We start from the raw sequence: 21,682 nt of genomic DNA, 5'->3' as shown, positions 1-21,682 counted from the left end.
AAGAGCAATGAAATACTCCACAGAGGGAGCGACGTAAGCCTCCATGGGCAGTTCGTTGACAGACTCAAAAATGGAAGCAAACAAACACTCCATTGCGAACACCCAAGACCATGAAAGTCTACCCACCGTATCTGAGCAACCACAAGCAGAGTATGAAAGTCTACCAAGCTCACATAATCAGGAAGAAGACAATGTACGTCTACCCACTGCATGCAAAAACAGTGACAATGTGATCACACTTGACATACAAGAGGTGCAGGATCGCAGCGATACTGACAGATCGCAGCTCGTCTGTACAGAAGCACAGAGTAGGGCTACCAAAAGTCCAGAGAGACCACAACAAAATGAAATCGGGAAGATTTTGACTCCAGAAGAGGAGCACCAACAAAGCAAAGAAGAGGAATCAAATTCACCACAAATGACTGATGTCACCAACATCAATGCAACATCAGACCATTCTCGAGACAAAACACTCAACGTAACAGATACCACAAAGGACACTCGCACCAATTACGCAAATTATCCACACGGAACACTCATTGAGCGCAACAAGAAAAACAAAAACCACAAGAAGCACTGCAGAAACAAGAACAACAGCAAAAACTGCAAGCACAACAAAAACAAGAAACATAACAAAGACAACAAGCACGACAAGAACAACGACGAAAACAAAAACAGAAACAACAAGAACGACAATGAAAACAGCAAAGACAGAAACAACAATGAAACAACAACCTGTACAAAATGGTATAACTCTGCACATGAAGGACAATGCCACAGCACAACGCAAAACAATGACGAGCCTACAAACATGCCATGGCATGACAACGAATCGCACAAATTCACATTTGTTCCAGAACAAGCAAGCACACCAGCTTCCAAGACAGATGACACACTAAATCGATATCACAAGCACAGAAAAAAGTCCATGTCAGTCAACATCAGTGGTTCGACCATTCAAACACCTCGGGATGACTTGTTGGTTACTTAAAAAAAACAAGAACACCGACAACATTCACAACGGAGTTGCAATATCAATATCACCACGTCAACAACAAAAAAGAAAAAAACTCAATGAACAAATTCATCAAATTTGGACTCATAAATGTTTTTATTAAGATTGGACTATTATTAATCACTAGAGGGAGCACGGGAGATATAAAAACACGAACAGAAAGTCAGGACCCTTCACAGGAACGGGAACTGGTAGCAAGACAGACAGGCAGCTCAAATGTAACTTAAAGTTAAGCACTGAAGAGAAAACAAACTCATAATAAAGCATCTACTTCAACTTCAAGACGACGGTTATTAAGACACAAGGAACACAACTTCATTGCAGTGTTAATGTAAGCCTACTTGTGATAATAAAGATTATTATTTTACTCGATTACCAGTCGACCGCTACTATCCTTTACCTGCACTAGCTCCCTCGTTTCTGCCTGCTTTCTCAGCTGGTGAGCCAATAGGCGGCCAGCCTTTTTCCCGTGCTGATAGAAGGTCCCCCATGTCTGGTGAAGTTTGGTACACTGCTTTCCTGATGGATAGCAGCTAAAAGTCCAGTGGTAGCATTTCCCTCTCCACCAGAAGCTCAATGGTCAGAGCCTCGGAGTATTTTCTGTCGACCTCCAGGATGGAGTCGATCAGTTGTTGCCTGGCCACCCTCTCTTCCCTGTCTCTATGTGCCTTGTAGGCTATAATCTCTCCCCTAATAACCGCCTTTAGTACCTCCCAGAACATGGAAGGTGAGATTTACCTGTTCTGGTTATTTGTAACATACTCGCCTATGGCTTGTAATATGTTTTGGCAGTAGACCTTATCGGCCAGCAGGTCCATGTGCAACCTTCATGTGGGATGCCGGGCACAGCCCGTCACCAACTTCACATTCACGTAACGTGGTTGGAGATAACTATCACGGCGTATTCTGCTCTGACTATACCTGGAAGCAGCACTTTCCCCACTGCAAATAACATGCAAACTCCACTTGACAGTTGCTGGTGGTCAGAATTGAACCCGGGTCCCTGGCACGGTGAGGCAACAGTGCTAACCACTGTGCTGCCGTGCCACCCCTTTGTGAAGGAGGGCTAAAGAATAAACGTAGCCTGGTGCCACAGGAACACCGAGGATATTTGGCTAAAAGTGAAGGGGGTGGCACTGTGACGAGCACTACTGCTACACAAGACCAGGGCTCAATTCCAGCCTTGGGTAACTGTGTGGAGTTTGCATTTCTCCCCGTTTCTGCATGGGTTTCCTCCTGGTGCTCCGGTTTCCTCCCACAGTCCAAAGATGTGCAGGTTAGGTTGATTGACCATGTTAAATTGGCCCTTAAGTGTGCAACGGTTAGGTGGGTTATGAGATTGCAGGGGAATGTGCCTCCGTAGAGTGCTCTTTCAGAGGGCCAGTGTGGACTCGATGGGCCGAATAACCTCCTTCTGCGCTGTAGGGTTCCAGGATTCAACCTCCAGAGCCAATTTTCTATTCTCAGTATGATGGTTTCAAATCTAAATGTGAATTTTCACTGCAGCCAAGTCTCCTTAAAGCTTAGCTTCCTGTTTATCGCAACAATGTAAGTGTGAAGTAAAGTTGTGATCATTCAGTTCAGATCATGCTGTTATTTACTACTCACAGCACCAAATTGTAATATTTGGTGCTTCTCAAGTAGATTGTTCAGAAAATAAACCCATATGTACGTTAGAATGAAACTGTGCCAGATGACAGGGAGATAGATGACCATGGGCAAGTGAGAAATGCTGTGTGTGTGGGTGAGGAGGCTAGGGCTAGGCAGGGCAGTTAAATAAACTTAATAGATTGGCAACCCCTCTGGGTGTGCTGGTGGTGGAGAGAAGGGAAAACGGAATGGACACATGTCACAGGTCAAACTTTTTTTTTTTACAACAAACACAAATTCTGGAAAACTCAAGTTGGGTTGGTCAGGCAACATCTGTGGAGTAAATCTGAATGCAAATTAGCCAATCTTTCCTGCAGCTCATGAATGAAGCATGGCGAGCTGCTCTTTACACACACTAAGCATTTGGCCTTTCCACAAACGAGTTTCCAAACTTAGTGTTTTAGTTTCAGAGTTCCAGCAGCACTATTATTTTGTTTTCTGTTCAAAATATTTAAATATCAAAATGCCTGCTTCAAAATCTGGAAGGAAGGAACAAACAAAGAGATAGCATTTACATAGCATTACTTTTACATCCTCAGGATCGAAAGCAAGGTACAGCCAATAAACTGTTGTAATCTATGCAAGTGCACATATTTACATACCAGAAGGTCCCACAAGCCACAATGGAAAAAATAGACCAGATAATTTGTTTTAGCGCTGTTGGTTCATGATGAATCTGAATGTGTACGAAGAAAAGAAAAGCCAGAAGGGTTCCCCAGTAAAATGCTAGTCAAACAGAAGCCATCTTCCTTAGCTCCAACCAGGAGGTATACAGACCTCGCCTGAAATCCATCAACCTTCCAAAACAGTCTTGGACTCTTTGCTACCGATCAGGCACGATTAGGGAAAAGTAGATTTAGCAAAATTTAAATAAAGCGAGAAGAGCTGTGCTCTGTTGAGAGTTTGTGCAACATTAGGATCAAATATTTATTTATTCGACACATAGTAAGCTCTGGGGGCTATGATTTTTCAGTCCTAAAAACAGTACGACTGTGGAGTGGGGATTTTAAAAGAAAATGGCTGCTGGGTGGTGACAGCAGAAATCTTGCCTTTGTTTCCATCTTCAACCATTTTCTGCTGAGCGGGAAAGAGACTTGGCGGGCAACCCCGCTTGCACTGCTTTGGAAGTTGACGGCACCGTTAAAATGCTGAGTTTAGAAATTCTGCCATCGTCATCAATGCCCTGCAGAACCATATCTGCAGTCGAGTTGTGAACACTACAGGAGACAAGACAGACGCGCAAGCACAATTTGTGCAACTTTAATATCAATTACTTTAATGTCTTAAAATCTTCAGAACTTTGCTTGAACGTACGAGTTTCACAAGAAAGAGGGCGGGGGGGGGGAGGGAGGATACGGTCCTTGTCACCTCAGGAGCTGTGTTCACAACTGCCTCCAAAGTGGCATCCTGGCATTCTGCCAGGCTCAATAAAACAGCCAACAAAAAGAGTACAGCTGGAAATGGGTCTGGCTCCCTCATACATTCAAGCATCGAGGCAACACAGAAACAGCCAGTGATGTGTGGGCGGGTCCCTGGGCACCTTTACCTGACCAAGTGCTGATGCAGGTGGAGACTGACTGTCCAGGTAGATGGTGATGGACATAGAGGCCCTCACCTCTCACCACTCACAACAGCTCTGCCAGTAGCACAGAATTTATTCATGTCAGGATCCTTCGGGGCTCAGCTGTAGACCTCTAAGGGATCGCGTAGTTGGGTGCACACCAGCGTACCCTCCCAGTTACAGATGCCCTCTGTGAAGTTAGGCAACCACTTCAAGTTCCACACAAATACAGCCACCTAATCGCAGAGGGTCACCGGATTCCCTCAAGGGTAGGGTATTATCCATAAAATCCATACAGTGCAGAAGGGGGCCATTTGGCCCATCGAGTCTACATCGATCTCTGAACGAGCACCCGATCCCTCTCCCCCGCCCTATCCCTGTAACTCCACCAAACCTTTGAACTTTAAGGGGCAATTCAGCATTGCCAATCCACCTAACCAGCACATATTTAGACTGTGGTAGGAAACCAGAGCACCTGGAGGAAACCCAAGGTCATAATCAAATTCGGGTTCTGGGGCAACAGTGCTAACCACTGTGCCCCAAAACTGCATCCATGTGGCCATCAGGATGCCAAATGAGAGACCTGACAGATTCATAAACTGGAAGACATACCATTCATTCAAAATGGTATATGACCAAAGCAAAAACTTCCTCCATGCATTTGCACACATTCCTGACAGCTGCCATGATTCATTCATACTACATTAGCCAAGACTTTGACAGGTCTTCCATCCAGCCTCGAGGTACACAATTGGATTCCCCACCCCCTACTTAAATGGCCCCTCAGTGCCATTAGATGCACTTATTGCCTGGATATCCCTGGTGGCTTATTACAATACTCACCTGCCAGGGTGTCTCCCATGGTGATGACGTACAGCATGCTGCACAACATGGCCAGCAAAGGGAAGTGATGCTCAAAGAAGCAGAACACCAGGAGGGCCCCATCTCATCTGCGGTTGAGAAGGAGCAGGACAGGAGAGGGGCCTGGGAATCAGAGGAGAGTCTGCAGATGATGAGGGTGGGCTGGAAAGGCAAGGTGTTGGGGCTCCCTTTCCGATGCTACTGTTGCAAGGATTCTACTGATTCGGCGAAGGTTTAGCCAAGGGACACGGCTCACCAAACAACTGAACACATGCCAGGCACACTAAGTCTAAGCTTGCATTAGGAGATCAACCACGCGTCATCTTCTCAATCTTTCTGTCAGTTAGTTGCAGTTTCCACTAGCACCAGTGAAAATCTGCTAATATCCATGCACATCATAAATGCGGTTTTATATTGAACTACAAAGAGCATGCTAGCCATTATAAAAATGTGGGCTTTATTTGCATTATTATTGAAATTACTTATACTCAACATAAAGAAGATGCTGCAGTGGCCCAGTTTGTGCTCTACACAACATGGTGCCTTGCACTTTGACACTCAATGCTTCCCTTGTTGCTTCAGAAGTGATGGAGGAAGCCTCCTCACGTCTTTGATTTTGCACCTTTGAGAACCATGGCATCAGTCTCATCATGCTGGACCCATTAGGGCCCCTCTCGTGACTGCACTTCCTGCATTTCTCAGAGACCGACATCACAGATGTCTCCTCTGTCAGAGGGGTCGGGCAAACCACAAATGACGTGGATGCTGCAATTTACATGAAACCTGCATCCTCCTCTCCAACACCCTTCCCACTTTGTGGCTTTTCTTGCCAGCTTAAGAAAGGCTTCTGCTGGGATGTAGCTGGTCTCCCCCCACCCCCCCAGCTACTGCTGAACCACGGGAACCAGTATCCTGTTCAGTGTCCTTGGCTCACGTACTCCATGGTCATCAGTCCCCAGAGCCTGACCTCACTGGTCCAGGCTACAGAAGGCACTGTGCACCCTGCACAGGGTATGGCATTGCTTAAACATACTCTCCACGAGCTGCTGCTGCCAACGAGGTTGGCCACACGATGAAACTCATGAACTCCAAGTCCCTAGACAAGGTCGCAGTCATTGCTACTGTCAACCCATCTTCTCAGAGTGTCCCTGGATGTAGTTGTTTTGCACGCTTCCTGGGAAGCATACTCACATGTGCATGATCCAGAGGTGGTGGTTGCACACGAGTTAAACATTCAGGTAGTGGAATCCCTTCCTGTTAATGAATGCCTGATGCCCAGGACACGCAAGATGACTTGCGTGCCATCAATCACCCCCTGGACCTGGGGCATCCTGCCAATGGTGGAGAACCATGCAGCCTGGGCATCTTGTTGTGGCTGGTCCAGCTTAAATTTGATATAATCCGATGCCCAGGCATCTGTGACCTCACGGATGCACTTGTGGGCTGTAGCTTGGGAAATGCCACACAAGTCCCAGTTCGAGCCCTGGAATGATCCAGCTGCACACAAGTTCAAGGCTGTGGTGACCTTCACAACCTCCGGGAGCAGGTGTCCTCCTCCTCCATGAGATGCCAAGTTTGCAAGAACATGGCACTGTCACTTTATTAAGACAGAGTCTCCTGCGGCATATGCTGTCCATCATCTCCTCAAAAGATCAACAACGCCTGGACACCTTGGGCCATCGATGGCATCTCCTCGGTTCCTCCTCAGCCTGGCAGGCAGCCGAGTCTTCAGGGTGTGCAGCGGCCCCCTGCACATGGGGTGCCACCTCCAACCTGCGTCGACTTTGCTGCCTTCTCCGGCATCTGGCCACCTGGGCTCCCACCAGTACTATGAGGGCTGCCTCTCCGGGACCAACATAATCAGCCATACTGTTCTTTCTGTAAGAAATTGGAGAGCGTTAGATGAAGGTCGGTCAGCAGCAGCAGCAACCTGGGGGGGGGGGGGGGGGGGTCTGGGGGGTATTTGAGCAAGAAATACATGAAGGATCTGGAAAACTGACATGTACGGGAGGAATCCAATGTACAAAGTTCTGTAACATATCGTTTTACCATGTTTATGTCTTGCTATGTGCGCTTTCTTTCAATTTGTTACGGGGGGGGGGGGGGGGGGTTTGTTTGTAAGTGTGAAAAAAAATTGTGTTAAAAATCTTAACAAATATATATTTATTTTTTTTAAAAGAAATTGGAGGAGAGACCAAAAATCAGCTAGGGCTTCACCCCTGGGCCCTCAAATCCACCAAGCCTCCCCCACCCTTATGTGTCCTGCCCTCTCTCAGAGTGCCATCCACCAAGCCAGTTGTGCTGGTAAACCTCAACTCTGCACTCTCACCCCCAGCCACATCAGGAGTCCCTAGACCACAGACCCCTGGCAGGAACATTAGGGAGACCGTGCTCAGGTGCCCTCTCCTGATCCCCACACTTACCCTCTGGTCCGGAGGATATCCCCAGTGCTGAAGCCCAGTCTGGAGTGTTTGATTGTTGGCTGCTGCCTCTATGGTGCTGACGCTTCTTGAATTCAGGCAAACTGTTCAGGCTTCAAAGTTTGCTTGAAATGAGATGCACTAATCATCATCTGAGTCATGGCGCATGAATCCAGGAGAAGCCACTCGAGAATAGTTTGTTTATTAAACGGTCAACAGGACCTTTATTCAAAAAGTCTATACATCAGACTAACCAACGAGGAAAAGGCACCTTGCCGCCATACATACAAACATTTTCGCTATAAAATATCGGCACAAGTCAAAGATGCAGTAAAAACAAATTACTGCGGATGCTGGAATCTGAAACAAAAACAGAAAATACTGGACAATCTCAGCAGGTTTGACAGCATCTGTGGAGAGAAAAGGGAGCTAACGTTCCGAGTCTGGATGACTGTCAAAGAGAGACAAAGATGCAGGAGTTCATATTGGGCAGCACGGTAACACAGTGGTTAGCACGGTGGCTTCACAGCGCCAGGGTCCCAGGTTCGATTCTCTGCTGGGTCACTGTCTGTGCGGAGTCTGCACGTTCTCCCAGTGTCTGCGTGGGTTTCCTCCGGGTGCTCCAGTTTCTTCCCACAGTCCAAAGACGTGCAGGTTAGGTGGATTGACCATGCTAAATTGCCCTTAGTGTCCAAAAAAGGTTAGGGTGGGTTATGGAGATAGGGTGGAAGTGACGGCTTAAGTGGGTCGGTGCAGACTCGATGGGCCGGATGGCCTCCTGCACTGTATGTTCTACATAAACATCAAACCGTCAAGAGTACAATCGAGTCAACAGCAATCCGCAAAAGCATTTCTTCAACACTTTTCATCAAATTCCACATTCGGATCAATCCGCCTCGCGGCTCCCAGCTCTCGACTCTCAACAGTGAAAAGTCACATTAATTTGATTGGATTTATTGTCACATGCACCGAAGTACTGTAAAAAGTATTTTTCTGCAGCCAAGGGAATGTACACAGTACATACATAGTAGACAAATAAAGAATAAATCGACAGAGTACATTGACAAAATGGTACATCGAGAAACAGTGATCAGTTAAAGTGCGAAACAAGGGGCCACACAAAAGGAGTACTAAATTGGAAAGTCACACCTGCGCAGAGCACGCCAAAGAGAGAAACAGCACCTCTTCTCATTCTCCAACACCGGCAGCAGGTCATCTTACATCCTCCCTTTCCTCACTCCAGGCCAGAGGAGCAAAAGAGACGGCAGAAAACAAACACACGCCCTCTCGGCAGTAACCATTGAACAGTCAACAGTGCAACAAGTCATCAACAATCTGCAAAATCATTTCTTCAACGCCTCCATCAAGTTGCTCATTTGAATCAATCCGCCCCCCTCTCTCCCTCCTGCAGTTTCCAGCAGTAGACTCAACAAGGAAAAAGTTGCACAGACGCAGAGCACACCAGAAGAGAGAAGCACCCCTTTCCCCATCTCTAGCGCTGGCAGCAGGTCATCTTACATCCTCCCTTTCCTTACTCCAGGCCACAAAAGCAAAAATGACATGGCAGCAAACTTACACACGGCCTTCAGGCATTTGCAGGTACCAGCAGGAGCAATCAGCAAACACAACCTACAGCACCACTGGAGAATAATTTGTTTATTAAACAGTCAACAGTAACAAAGATTTGAAAATCAACTATGTAACAGTCCACGTATCACTTATTCTTTCTGGCTACAGAAAAGGAAGGAAACAGCAACAACAAACTCCAGGTTCTGCAGCCACCTGCAGGAGCAATCAGCAAACACAACATACAACTGGGAAGTGCTCTCATAACTAACAGAGCCAATTCCTCATTAGCAATAGCCTTCAGCTGTGACGCTACGGGCTGCTCACAGTCAAAGGGAGTTAAAGTGACCTTCAGCCTAGAACCAAGAGCAGGGTTCTGTCTTGGAAGCGTTTGATAAGACAGATAGGCAGCAGCTGTAGGTGCCCCCGGTTATGAGTATCCATGATATTTAAAGTTAGCTTGAAGGCTGCATGCCGGGAAATGGAAATGGCTACTCACCACCTCAGTTTCCCTCAGCAGCCATTGCACCAGCTTCATGTTTTTAAAAAGGAGTACGAAACAATGGCCATGTGATTTCTTGCTGGGGAATCGCTTAATTCCTAGGAGGCCACCGCATTCAACTTCAATCTCGCTAATGAGATGGAAATTAATGCAAATGAGGATTAATGATATGCTCGCCATATTTGGGGTGATCTGGAACTTGCCATCGGGAGGGGGGGATTAGTTAGCAAATTGACTTGTGCCTGGCCTTTCCTGCTATTTAACCGCCGCACACAGATCCACGCTGGGTGCAATGCAATGGTTAAATCGCGTCACAGGAAGAATAGTTTACTTCTGTTTCAAATTCTTACCCAGTCTGGCCATGTTGCCTGCTAAAATTATTTCCTCCATCCCCTCTTCACAAAGAAAAAAAATCTGGAGGGAACAGAAACGACGTGCCTTCCTATTGTTGAGACCATTAGTCTTCGCAATATTGACAATCTCTGGCCCTAAACTAGAATTCCACACACAAGCCAGCTCCCAGTAAATGCTGCAGAGAACTAAAGTATCCTATCAAAGCTGCATTCCCAGGTAAATACCAGCCAGTGCTCAGGGCGATAAGCGCACTGCTCGTGTGTCTTCAGCACAGTGACCTAGAATCACTTACGACAGAATAAGAAGGTGGACGGGACCTCGGTTTAACACCTCTTTTGAAGGGCAGCACCATCAGTAGTGCAGCACTCTCTCAGTACTGTCCTGGAGTGTCAGCCTTGCTTGCTACACACAGATTCTGGAGTGGGATTTGATGGCACACCCTTGTGAATCAAAGGAGAGTGTGACCAAGCCAGCCCCAGTGAAAAAGAGGATTTTGTGTCAATCACCCAATCCACAGCTACATTTGGGGTAATTATGAGCTCATCCCCTGGCAGGTCACGTGACAGCTGGGGCCACAAGGCATCACAACCAGGTTTGTGACTGGATTCAAACCCAAAATCCTGTCACAATGACATTTCACATAAATCTGTCGGTGCATGAAACACAGCAGTTAAACCTCCTGCTCGACCATGAGGAAAGTTAGAGAGGTACTTACAAGCCATAATTTTTCAACAAAATAACTCAACAACCAATTCAGGGCAACAATTTCGATTTAGGCCCCTTTCTTTGCTGCACTGATCGCGTTCCTTCAGTCGAGCGCTGACTTATTCTGTTTCTCAGCTGAAATCTTGAAATTGAAGAAAACTTTACCTTAATTTCACTCTTCAGATCTGAGTGCGACCCTATAACTATGATTTTACACAAGACGGACTCGAAATTCGGCGCCGAGGCCCAACACACACCGCAATTTGGCAACCGTTCTGACACATGCCGCACGACCCGCACTCTCTTTGAAGTGCCCAGAGAAAATTCCAGCTTTTTGTTTTACATTTTTGGTGCCTTCATAGTTCAATTACTGAGAGATAAAATGCTGACAGGTGCATACTCTTCTGTCCTGCAAAATATTCTACTGTGGCACATGTTTGAGATAATTAACCCACTCATTCACAAAAGATAATGCCAGCCAATTGTTTCCACTTCCAGAACATACCCATCGCTTGAACTGAAATTTCCCTCAGGCAGTTAAAAATTAATCAGATTGGAAAGTGTTCAAAATGTTTTCTGTTTGTGAGGGCCTACAAAAATGCTTCCGCAACCTCAATAAGTTATGGAGCTGGAAAATATTTTTTTAAATTGAAAAATTATTTAGTCATTGGCTGAAACCCAGCTTGTACTATAGAGAAAATGGCTTTTAAACCAGCATACACAATAGAAAATGTGGATTTTCAAATCACATTTATTGAGTTGAAGAACCGAACATATAAACCACAGCCTATATTCCCTTAATTCTATATGGGACTTGCAGTTAGTTTTTGTCATGCCATCTCAAGTTGACCAACAACAAGATGAACTAATGATTCCCAGGAGTTTCCTTAAAAGCAAGAAGAACTAGATCAGTGTGGATCAGATTTATAACTGGGTCTGAAGGGATGGACATGTTTTGTAATACATTGCTCCCATTGCCCACTCCCCATTGATCCAGGGATTTTTTTTACACTACATTTTTTTCTACTACAAAACAGAGTTAAAACAAAATTCAGAACATCTCTGATAGTATAGCTAATAAATAAATTAGACAGAAAAATAGCTTTCAAACACATTTGATGACAAAATTCATGGTTTTACAGCCTGCCGTTATATCCAAGATTGGAATCAGATTGGCACAATCATGCCCAACGTCTTCATTTCATGTTGTTTGCTTGTAACTGGAAACAAGATATTAAAAGATGAATCACGCTCCAGGTACACCTGATGATACAAGCTTTGCAGAATACCCTTGCTCAATCCACAAGCATGACCCCAACTCACCACCTTGCTCTCATGCCCACATATCTGTCCTTCGCTCGCTGCAATGTTCCAGTGAAGCCCAACGCAAAGGAGCATTACCTCATCCTCTGATTAGGCACTGAACTTAACACGGAGTTAAACAACATTAGACCATGAACTTGCCTCTCCATCTTGACCCTTTTTTTGGTTTGCCTCTAGACAAATCCCCCTCCCCCACAGGGCCAACTGTCACTTGTTCTTTAGTTTTGCTTTCACCGAGCGGTGACCTTTATTCTCCTATTAACAAACTCTCCTACCTTACCTTTATGCCACTATCAGCACCGGTAGTCCTTAACACTACCCTTAACACTCCCTTGGTCTTGTGTCCATGGCATCTTTGTCAATATCTCCGTAGCTCTGGCTTTTCCCTGACCTTCAATTTTGCTCCACCTTCTCCACCCCCCTTTCCAGCAATGTAATCCATCATATTTATACCCCATTTCAGCTCTGAAGGGGAGTCATACAGACTCAAAACATTAACTCTGTTTTTCTCTCTCTACAGATGATGCCAGACTTGCTGAGTTCATGCAGCATTTTTTGTTTTTATTATGATACAAGCTCCAGTTTTTCCATTAAAAGAGAGAGATTTCAGAAGTATATTTATGTACGCCATTCACACCTTTAGGACATTCCTAAGCACTTTACACCAATTTATTTGTTTTCTACGGTAATCACTTGCTTTGCAGGTAAACACAGCAGGTTCCAATAAACAACAATGACTGGATAATTTTTCCGGTGGCTGGATTGAGATGCCTCAAGTTTAAGGGACAAAAAATATTTGTAGCACTAATTCAGCACGGAGAGTTTTCAGAGTTGCAGTTGGATGCAAATTTGAAGTTCAAGTTAAAAACATTAAAGAACCAAAGTATCCTGTAATAATACAGCCACATTCACCAGAACACAATCCTGTAAAATCCTGTTATATTTGTGGATTTTTACACTAGATTTCTCCTGGGAAAGCAGAATTGCTCTTGGAAATTGACCTCGACTTTACCTGCCTTGTATCTAGTGGATAAAATTATGCTCTATTTAGGTGTTGAATGTACGAAGATAGAAAATAAAAGTAGGCTATTCAGCCCTTGAGTCTGCTTCGCCATTCAATACAATCATGGCGAATCAGTATGCGTTGAGTTTCACATTCCCATCTACCCCTGATAACCTTTGATTCCCTTACCTAACAGGAGTCTATCTACCCAGCCTTAAAATAATTCAGTGAACCCACATCCACACTTTCTGAGGCAGAGAGTTCCAAAGTCATGCAACCTTCGGAGAAACAACAGGCGCGATTCAGTAGCCTCACTGCACGCGAACGAGACAAGGCTGGTAAATAGCGGGAGGCGCCAAAAACGAGAACCATGTCGGGTGCCAAACCGTTAGCGATGCAACCGGCCGGCTCCAATAGGCGAAATTGGGACCCCGCCATAGCATGGCTAGAAATCACTAATCACTACTCAAGATCGATTCCCATACAATTAATGGGAACCACTCCATATCCAATAGCCTCCCCAGCATGTGTTCACGCTGGCGTCGATTAGTACTCCTTTTTAAAAACATGAACCAGGCGGATTGGCTGCTGCGGGGAGCCGAGAAGGTGAGTAGCCATCTTCACTCACTGGCAAAGAGCCCAGGGCGCTGTGGTTGCTGCCCCGGTGCTCAGAGGGGGTGGGACAACTGGTTGGAGTGTGGGGGGGGTCTCTGCTGGGCCCCTGCCTGCCTGCCCTACTGACCACCCATAACTCCCACTGACCCTGGCGGCCTCTTGCTGTGCAGCTGAAGGCTGAAGGGAGTTGGCAATCGTGGTTAAGTGAGCACTTCACACATCCCAAGTGGATTCCAGTGGGTGGGCGTGCCATGAGCATGTGGGAGATATTGCCCAGCATCCCAATCAACCGTGATGCCTGGGCACTGTGCCTGAACACTGCGGTAAGCAACACCACAGACGCAGCAGCCAACATCCACACACACAGGAGATGGACCCCAGCCCCGGGACATGTCCGCAGCTGGAGAATGGATGAGTGCAATAGGGAGGGAACCTGCGTCCGGTCCAGGTAACGTTATGTGCGGTTATCTGGGGGTGCAGGCTGTGGGGTCCGGTGAGCAGGGTCCCTGCTGCACCTGGTTGTGCGTGGGCAGGGCATGCCAGGTTTTGGGGGGGGGGGGTGACGTCAGTCTCACACACTCTCCCAATTCGTTACAGATATTGAATGGTATGGATGATATTTTGGACTCCGCTAAACCTAGTGGTGCTGCTGGCAGGCCGAGAAGCCAGAAGGCGGCAGCAGCATCAACAGAGACTAGATGCGGCAGCTCATGTTCAGGACACTGCCTCTCACAAAGGACCTGGCCACCCATCAGACCAGAGGGAGGCCCAGATGGGGAGGTCCGCGACTGCCCAGGATGTACAAGCATCGCTGGTCTTTCAAGAAAATGGGCAGAGTGTGCCGCAGGAGGCTCCGCCTCAACAAGCAGACAGTGTGGCACCCATGCCACATCCTTGTAGACTTAGCACCACGTGGAGGAGGCCCCCCTTTCTTGGTGGCCAGCCCTGAATTTCTATTCCTCAGGATCATTCCAGGGCTGGAGTGTGAACTTGTGTGACATCTCTTAAGCTGCAGCACACAGGTGCATCCGACAGGTCTCGGAGGCCCTGTTTGCCCAGGTAGAAACCTTTATCAACTTTGACACGAACCAAACCCAACAAGATGCCTGGGCAGCATGATTCTCTGGCATTGCCGACATGCCCCAGGTCCAGGGTTTGATAGACTTCACGTGTCGCCTTGCACTCACCGAGCCATCAGGGAGTGTCCTACATTTACAGGAAGGGGTTCCACTCCATGAAAGTCCAGCTCGTGTGCAGCCACCACCTTAAGATCATGTTGGTTCTTGGGAGGTATGGGGTATCTGCTTAGGATCTGGCAAATGACTCCAGAACGGAGGCCAGTGACCTATGCGGAGACCCGGTACAATGGGGCCCTTGAGACCACCTGGTCTGCCATTGAGCGGCGCATCGGTCTGTTCAAAATGCGGTTCCGATGGTGCCCCAGAGGGTCGCCCGCTTTGTGTTGGTCAGCTGTGTTCTCCTTAACTGGTACAGTATTGGGGCGATGTGCTAGACGTGGAGGAGGGGGAACATGCGACCACCTCAGAGGGGGAGGAAGGATGAGGATGACAAGGAGGCGCCAGACTAGCAGGGGTTGGATGCCTGGGAGGAACCAGAGGACCTCTAGCAGTTCCCACTCACTACCGCACAGAAATTTTTTTATTGAATCGCGCCCAATTTCTCCTCTTCTTGCTCCTAAAAGGGAGACCCCTAATTTTAAAACAGTGCCTTCTTGTTCTGGACTCACCCATAAAAGTAAATCTCCTTTCAAGGTCTACCTCGTCAATACCGTTCGAGATCTTGTATACGTCAATCAATAATAATAATCATTTGTTGTCACAAGTACGCTTCAATGAAGTTACTGTGAAAAGCCCCTAGTCGCCACATTCCGCCGCCTGTTCAGGCAGGCCGATACGGGAATTGAACTCGCGCTGCTACCCTTGTTCTGCATTACAAGCCAGCTGTTTAGCCCACTGTAAAGTCACTCCTCATTCTACTAGTGGCAAAAAGTCCAGCTTTTCCAATCTATAATCCAACCTGCTCATTCCAGATATCGATCTAGTAAACCTCTGAACCACCTCCAATACATTAACATTCTTAAATAAGAAGACCAAAACTGCACACAGTATCCGAAATGGAGTCTCACAAAAAGGCCCAGTATACTGAAGCATAAGATCCTTACTTATGTCCAATTCCTCTCATAATAAAGGCTAGCATTCCATTAGCATCCTTGACTACATGCTGCAACTGCATACTAATCTTTTGTGCTCAAGAACAGCACGATCCCTCCGCACCATGGCATTTTGCACTCCATTTAAGTAATACTCTGCCTTTTTATTTTTCCTGCCAAGGTGACCAACTTCACATTTCCTCCTATTATACTCTATCTGCCAGATGTTTGCCCACTCACCCCTCTGCAAGCTCCTTATGTCCTCTTTACAACATACTTTCTTATCCATCTTTATCTTTGTGCCGTCTAAAATTTAGCTCCCATGCCTTTGTTCCCCCCATCGAAAGTACTGATGTAAAATTGAAAAAGGTCTCGGCCCCAGGAAGCCCCCTGCAAGATTCCACATGTCACATTCTGACAGTCAAAGGCCCATTTGTGCATACACTCTTTTCTGTCAAACAACAAACTTCCAATCCATGCTCATGTGTTACCTCCTGCACTATGAGCTTTTATTTTCTGCAATAATCTATGATGTGGCACCTTATGTGGCGCCTTCAGGAAATCTAAGTACTGTATGTCTACAGGCTCCCCTCTATCCACAGCACATGCTGCTCCTTCAAAGTATTCTAGTAAATTGGTTAAACACTATTTTCCTTTCATAAAACCATGCTGACTCTCCCCAGTTAGCTTGAGCTTGTGAGGGGGCATCTATAACCTCTTTAATAATTGATTCTAACACCTTGCCCACGACAGCAGCCATGCTAACTGGCCTATTGTTTTCTGCTTCCCTCGCTTCTTAAATAGAGGGGTTATATTAGCTACTTACCAGTCTGATGGAACCTTTACAGAATCTCGCGAATATTGGAAAATTAACACCAACACATCTACTCTCTCATTTGCCACCTCTTTTAAGACCCTAGGATGAAGCCCATCAGGTGTTTGCTCAGTACCACTTCCCTAGCGATTGTAGTTTTACCAAGTTCCTCTCCCCTCCCAATTTACAGCTATTACTGGAATGTTTCTTGTATCCTCTAAAGAAAGATAGGAGCAAAATATTTGTTCATTTAATTCGCCATTTCCTTATTATCTACTATTAACTCCTCTCTGTAGGAGCAACACTCACCTTATTTACTCTGTTCCTTTTTAAATACCTAGAGAACTCTTATCTGTTTTTACATTTCTAGCTAGCTTTCTCTCGTACTCTAATTTCTTTCTACTGATTAACCTTTTCGTTACTTTCTGTTCTTTATATTTTGGCCAATCATCTGACCTGCCATGCATTTTTGCGCACTTGTATGATTTTTCCTTAAGTTCGATACTCTCCCTAACTTCTTTTGTTTACCATGGATGGTGACTCCTCCCTTCAGAATTGTTCTCCAGAGCAGGACTATACTTATTCTGAAATATCCCCTTAAATGTCTGCCATTGCTTCTCTATCGATCTATCCCCTGGCCTAATATCCATACTTGTTTCACCTAGCTCAGCTTTCATGCCCACAGAGTTGCCCTTATAGTTTTAGATCCACTCTCCACCCTTTCAAACTGGATGTTGAGCTATGTTTGGTTCACTCTAATAAATATGAAAATGCCTTTTGTGGATTCATGTTACAATCAACTGAATCAAGTTTGAGAATCAAACAGGCAAATTACAGCACTTGGTACTAACAATATAGCCACACATTACTAATTCCCTTCAAACGTCAGAAACAAATCCTTCAGCACCATCCCACAGTAAAATGGCTATTAAAAGCTGGTTGTTACATCATCTTGGCTATAATCTACCTGCAGTCACTGGCTTATCCAGTCACTCATATGGCTTCAGGCCTGCCATTGTCTTAGTGTAGCCAGCCAATCCAAAATTTGGAGACACGGAAACTGAAATGCATTCAGATTACTCAAAACATCTTTCTGGCACATATAGACATGAAAAACAAACAAGTATTGTTAACGGGGGGGCCAGCATGGTGGAGCAGTGGGTTAGCCCTGCTGCTTCACAACGTCGAGGTCCCAGGTTCGATCCCGGCTCTGGGTCACTGTCTATGGGGAGTTTGCACATTCTCCCCGTGTTTGCGTGGATTTCGCCCCCCACAACCCAAAGATGTGCAAGGTAGGTGGATTGAACACACTAAATTGTCCCTTAATTGGAAAAAAATTGGGTACACTAAATTTATTTTTTTAAAAGAAAAAAAGTATTGTTAATTGTTTCACAGGATGATTGCATTTGAATGAAGTACCTTGACTCATTGATCTATTGCAAAAACCTGCAAAAAAAAACAGAATAGTAACAGACTGCTGTCCATTGGTTCCTGCACGTGTATGAACATTGAGCATGAACAGATTTTGATTTTGTTTAGTGTCACGTGTACCGAGGTACAGTGAAAAGTATTTCTCTGTGAGCAGCTCAACAGATCATTAAGTACATGAAAAGAAAACACATAATAGGGCAACACAATGCAATACATAACATCGGTATCGGGTGAAGCGTTAATCAGGTCAGTCCATAAGAGGCTCGTTTAGGAGTCTGGTAACAGCGGGGAAGATGCTGTTTTTGAGTCTGTTCGTGCGTGTTCTCAGACTTTTATGTCAGTTTGTCTCCAATGCTCCAACAGCTCACAAACCCATCTACATGACAACTGGCCACAGGGCTGACATTAGGGTTGGCTAAGACGCACATGAACAAAACAGGGCTTATTCCAAACGGATGCACCTTACTTTCAGACGAGAAGTTGAAGTGGAACAACAAGAGTTTAACCCCAGGGTCTAAATCCAAACTCCATCTCAGCAAGTTACAGCCAAAAAGCCTCCGGGCTAAAGTATTGTTTTTATTCTTTCACAGAATGTGGGTGTTTCTGGCTGGGACAGCTTTTATTGTCTACCCCCAATTGTCCTGTGGGAGCTCTGCTGGAATGCGCCAGGGAACCTGAGGGCAATGGGAGCCCTTTAAAAACAGATCTGGAGGCTAATATTGTAAATACAGAAAGGGAAATGGTAAACTTGTTGATTAGTTACTTTATGGTTTGCAGCTCAAGTTGCTAAAGGAAGTGGGAGTGGACGAGGTTGCCACAATTTTCAATCTTCGCTAGATACAGGGAAGGTGCCAGGGAATTAAAGTAATAAATGTGACAGCTTCACACAATAAAAAGGTACACCCACAGGTCAGTTAGTTTAACATGAGTGGTGAGCAAGGTATTAAAAACAATCAAGCGCAAAAAAAAATCAACAAGCACTTGGAATTAATTAAGGAGAACCCACACAGACTTGTAAAAGACAGATCATGCTTGACTAATCTAACTGAATTTTTCAAAGTAGCAGAAAAGGTCAAGGAAAGCAATGCTATCTATATGAATTTTATCTATGCACATTTGAAGATACAGATTTTAAAGATGCCGTTTGACAAAGTCCTATGTAAAGGTTAGTTCACAAAATTGAGGCTCGTGAAATAGGATGGCCAGTGACAGCTTGGACAAAAATATTGAGCTTAAGTGAAAGAAAACAGACTGAAGGGTGGTAAACAGTGGAGATCCTCAAGGGTTAGCGCTTTTTTTTTTTGAATAGATAAATGACTTCGATATCGAAATACCGAGTAAAATTTTCTAATCATACCAACTCTGGAAATGTGGTTAACAGTAAGGATGACAACATTCAACTGCATCTGGACAAAAATCAGGTGGAATTTAACGCAGTGTGAGGTGATGCAGAAGGGACAAAGAGAGGCTATTTTTTAGTTATTGGTACAGTTTTAAAAGATACGCAGGGACAGAGGAAACCGGGGGAGAGTTACATGTCTAGGGAGAGATTTTGCGCCCGTGTTTGCCGTCAGCGAGAATGGCAAGACGGGCGCAAAATCCCATGAGAATCAGGAAACTAGATTCTCGACGGCAAGATCTTGTTTCCCAATTTTCCATGCCGGTGACGTAATGAGGTATGCATCCACAAAAAGGAGCCTTGGTGGTGGGGCGGGGGGGGGGGGGGGGGGGGGGGGAGGTGGGCATGTTCATGAGGGGGGTTATTTTCTATGCAGATCGGGATGCCATTTTAAGCGGCGCCTCGATCTCTGGAACTGACATTGCCGCCTCTAATCCGGCTGTGCAGCTGGAAAGCTCGAGTTACTGTCAGAGTCTGACACTGAACAAATATGGGAAAAATCCACCAAACCTTTGAAGGTGGCAAGACATATTGAGAGAGTAGATAGCAAAGTGTGTGGGATCTTGGGCTTTAAGCTATTGAGAACAAAATCAGGAAAGCTACGTTCAACCTTTATAAAGCTCTTAGTTAGGCTAACTAGAGTATTGTATCCATTTCGGATTACCACACTTTAGGAAAGATGTGAAGGTCTTCGAGAATGTGCACAGACTTATCAGAGTTGTGAGGGTAGTGGAAGCAGAGACGATAGAACATCGAAAGTACAGTGCAGAAGGAGGCCACTCGGCCCATCGAATCTGCACTGACCCACCCGAGCCCTCACTTCCACCCTATCCCCATAACCCAATAACCCTCCCAACCTTTTTGGTCATGAAGGGCAATTTATCATGGCCAATCCACCTAACCTGCACATCTTTGGACTGTGGGAGGCAACTGGAGCACCCGGAGGAAACCCACGCACACACGGGGAGAACGTGCAGATTCCGCACAGACAGTGACCCAAGCGGGGAATCAAACTTGGGATCCTGGTGCTGTGAAGCAACAGTGCTAACCACTGTGCTGCTGTGCCATTCACGGGCCGTATAAGACTGTATGGCTACTGCCACCTGTAGAGCTATACACCAGTGCACATAATTGCTCCCAAGATCCCAATCATTCTTCCCCTAAAGCGAAATGAGAAAAAAAAACATTCAAGACACAGAAGCAAATAAGCAATCCAATAGCCAAAACTTGAAAAGTATGGGCTGCACTAATATTAAATAACAAAGACTCCTGCAGTAAAGCACGAGTTAAAAACATCAATAGAACCATCTGACATTGTTTCCCAACGATTGGACAAAGTCCAACTCGTTCAATAGCAACGTGCCCTGCTGAATTATAGATATTGTATCAATACCACAATACCAAGCTGTAACAAAAATCACAAAGCCTTTAAGAGTAACTCAGCATAAATGCACACAGGGAAGATCTGGAATACTATGAATACCTTTCATCAAACCGTGCAAAGAGATCGACATTTAATGCATGCAAGTACAGATTAATTATTGTAATACAATAACATCTACTTTGATGCAACCAGCTTGCCAGATGGGAAAATTGTTCACTAGTCCCAACTATAGCAACTTTGACAACAATCTGTTCCATCTAGAAGAGCAGCTTATAACAGATTTCATTTTTACACTGTATGCATAAAATTAATTTCAAACATCAGAATCCCAAACTGAAAGGAAGTAGAATGCAGCTTGTAAAAGTGTATCTAGCATCGGAGCGGCATTGAATTCTTAAATTGCTGGCAGAATTCTAACAGCAGCAGGGTGCAGAGATGATTAGAAGAATACTGCTCTTTCATCTCAAGGATGACATGGATTTGTATTTAAGCCCGAGATTAGAAAAATGTTAGCATAAAAGTAGCATTATCCTGTATTTGAACAGAAATATACAAACCCTGATGATTTTGGATGTTAATATCGTACAAACATATGGGATATCGATTTCCAATTTTTTTTTTTATAAATACCCCTTACCCACTTGAACATCTAGGCAAACTGGATTACAAATGTATTTTTAATTTTTTTCAGATGTTCTTTGCTCATTTCAGAACTCAGCATGGGAAGACTTCTAACATATCACACTACGACACCTGTTCGGGTACACGGAGGGAGAATTCACAGTATCCAATTTACCTAACAAACGTGTCTTTCAGGACTTGTGGGAGGAAACTGAAGCACCCAGAGGAAACCCACGCAGACACAGGAAAAACTTGCAGACTCTGCACAGACAGTGACCTAAGCTGGGA

At 45.3% G+C, this 21,682-nt stretch overlaps 1 protein-coding gene across 7 annotated transcripts in view; it reads right to left on the bottom strand.

Moving 5' to 3' along the window:
• LOC140425220 (protein PALS2-like) overlaps window positions 1-21,682 on the bottom strand; it is a 173,179-nt gene that overhangs the window by 98,472 nt on the left and 53,025 nt on the right. Inside the window, exon 1 of one of the 7 annotated variants that reach the window (XM_072509275.1) lies at window positions 10,222-10,351. The exons of 5 other annotated variants lie outside the window; for them this stretch is intronic. The gene's annotated coding sequence lies outside the window, so the exon portion shown is untranslated. Of the gene's footprint in view, window positions 1-10,221; window positions 10,352-21,682 lie in introns of those variants that run through there. One more of the 7 variants, XM_072509276.1, reaches the window with a different exon arrangement.

The sequence above is a fragment of the Scyliorhinus torazame genome, chromosome 6, assembly GCF_047496885.1.
Source record: "Scyliorhinus torazame isolate Kashiwa2021f chromosome 6, sScyTor2.1, whole genome shotgun sequence".
NCBI lineage: Eukaryota > Metazoa > Chordata > Chondrichthyes > Carcharhiniformes > Scyliorhinidae > Scyliorhinus > Scyliorhinus torazame.
The sequence above is the reverse complement of the archived record's forward strand: the minus strand, read 5'-3'. Positions and strand labels throughout refer to the sequence as shown.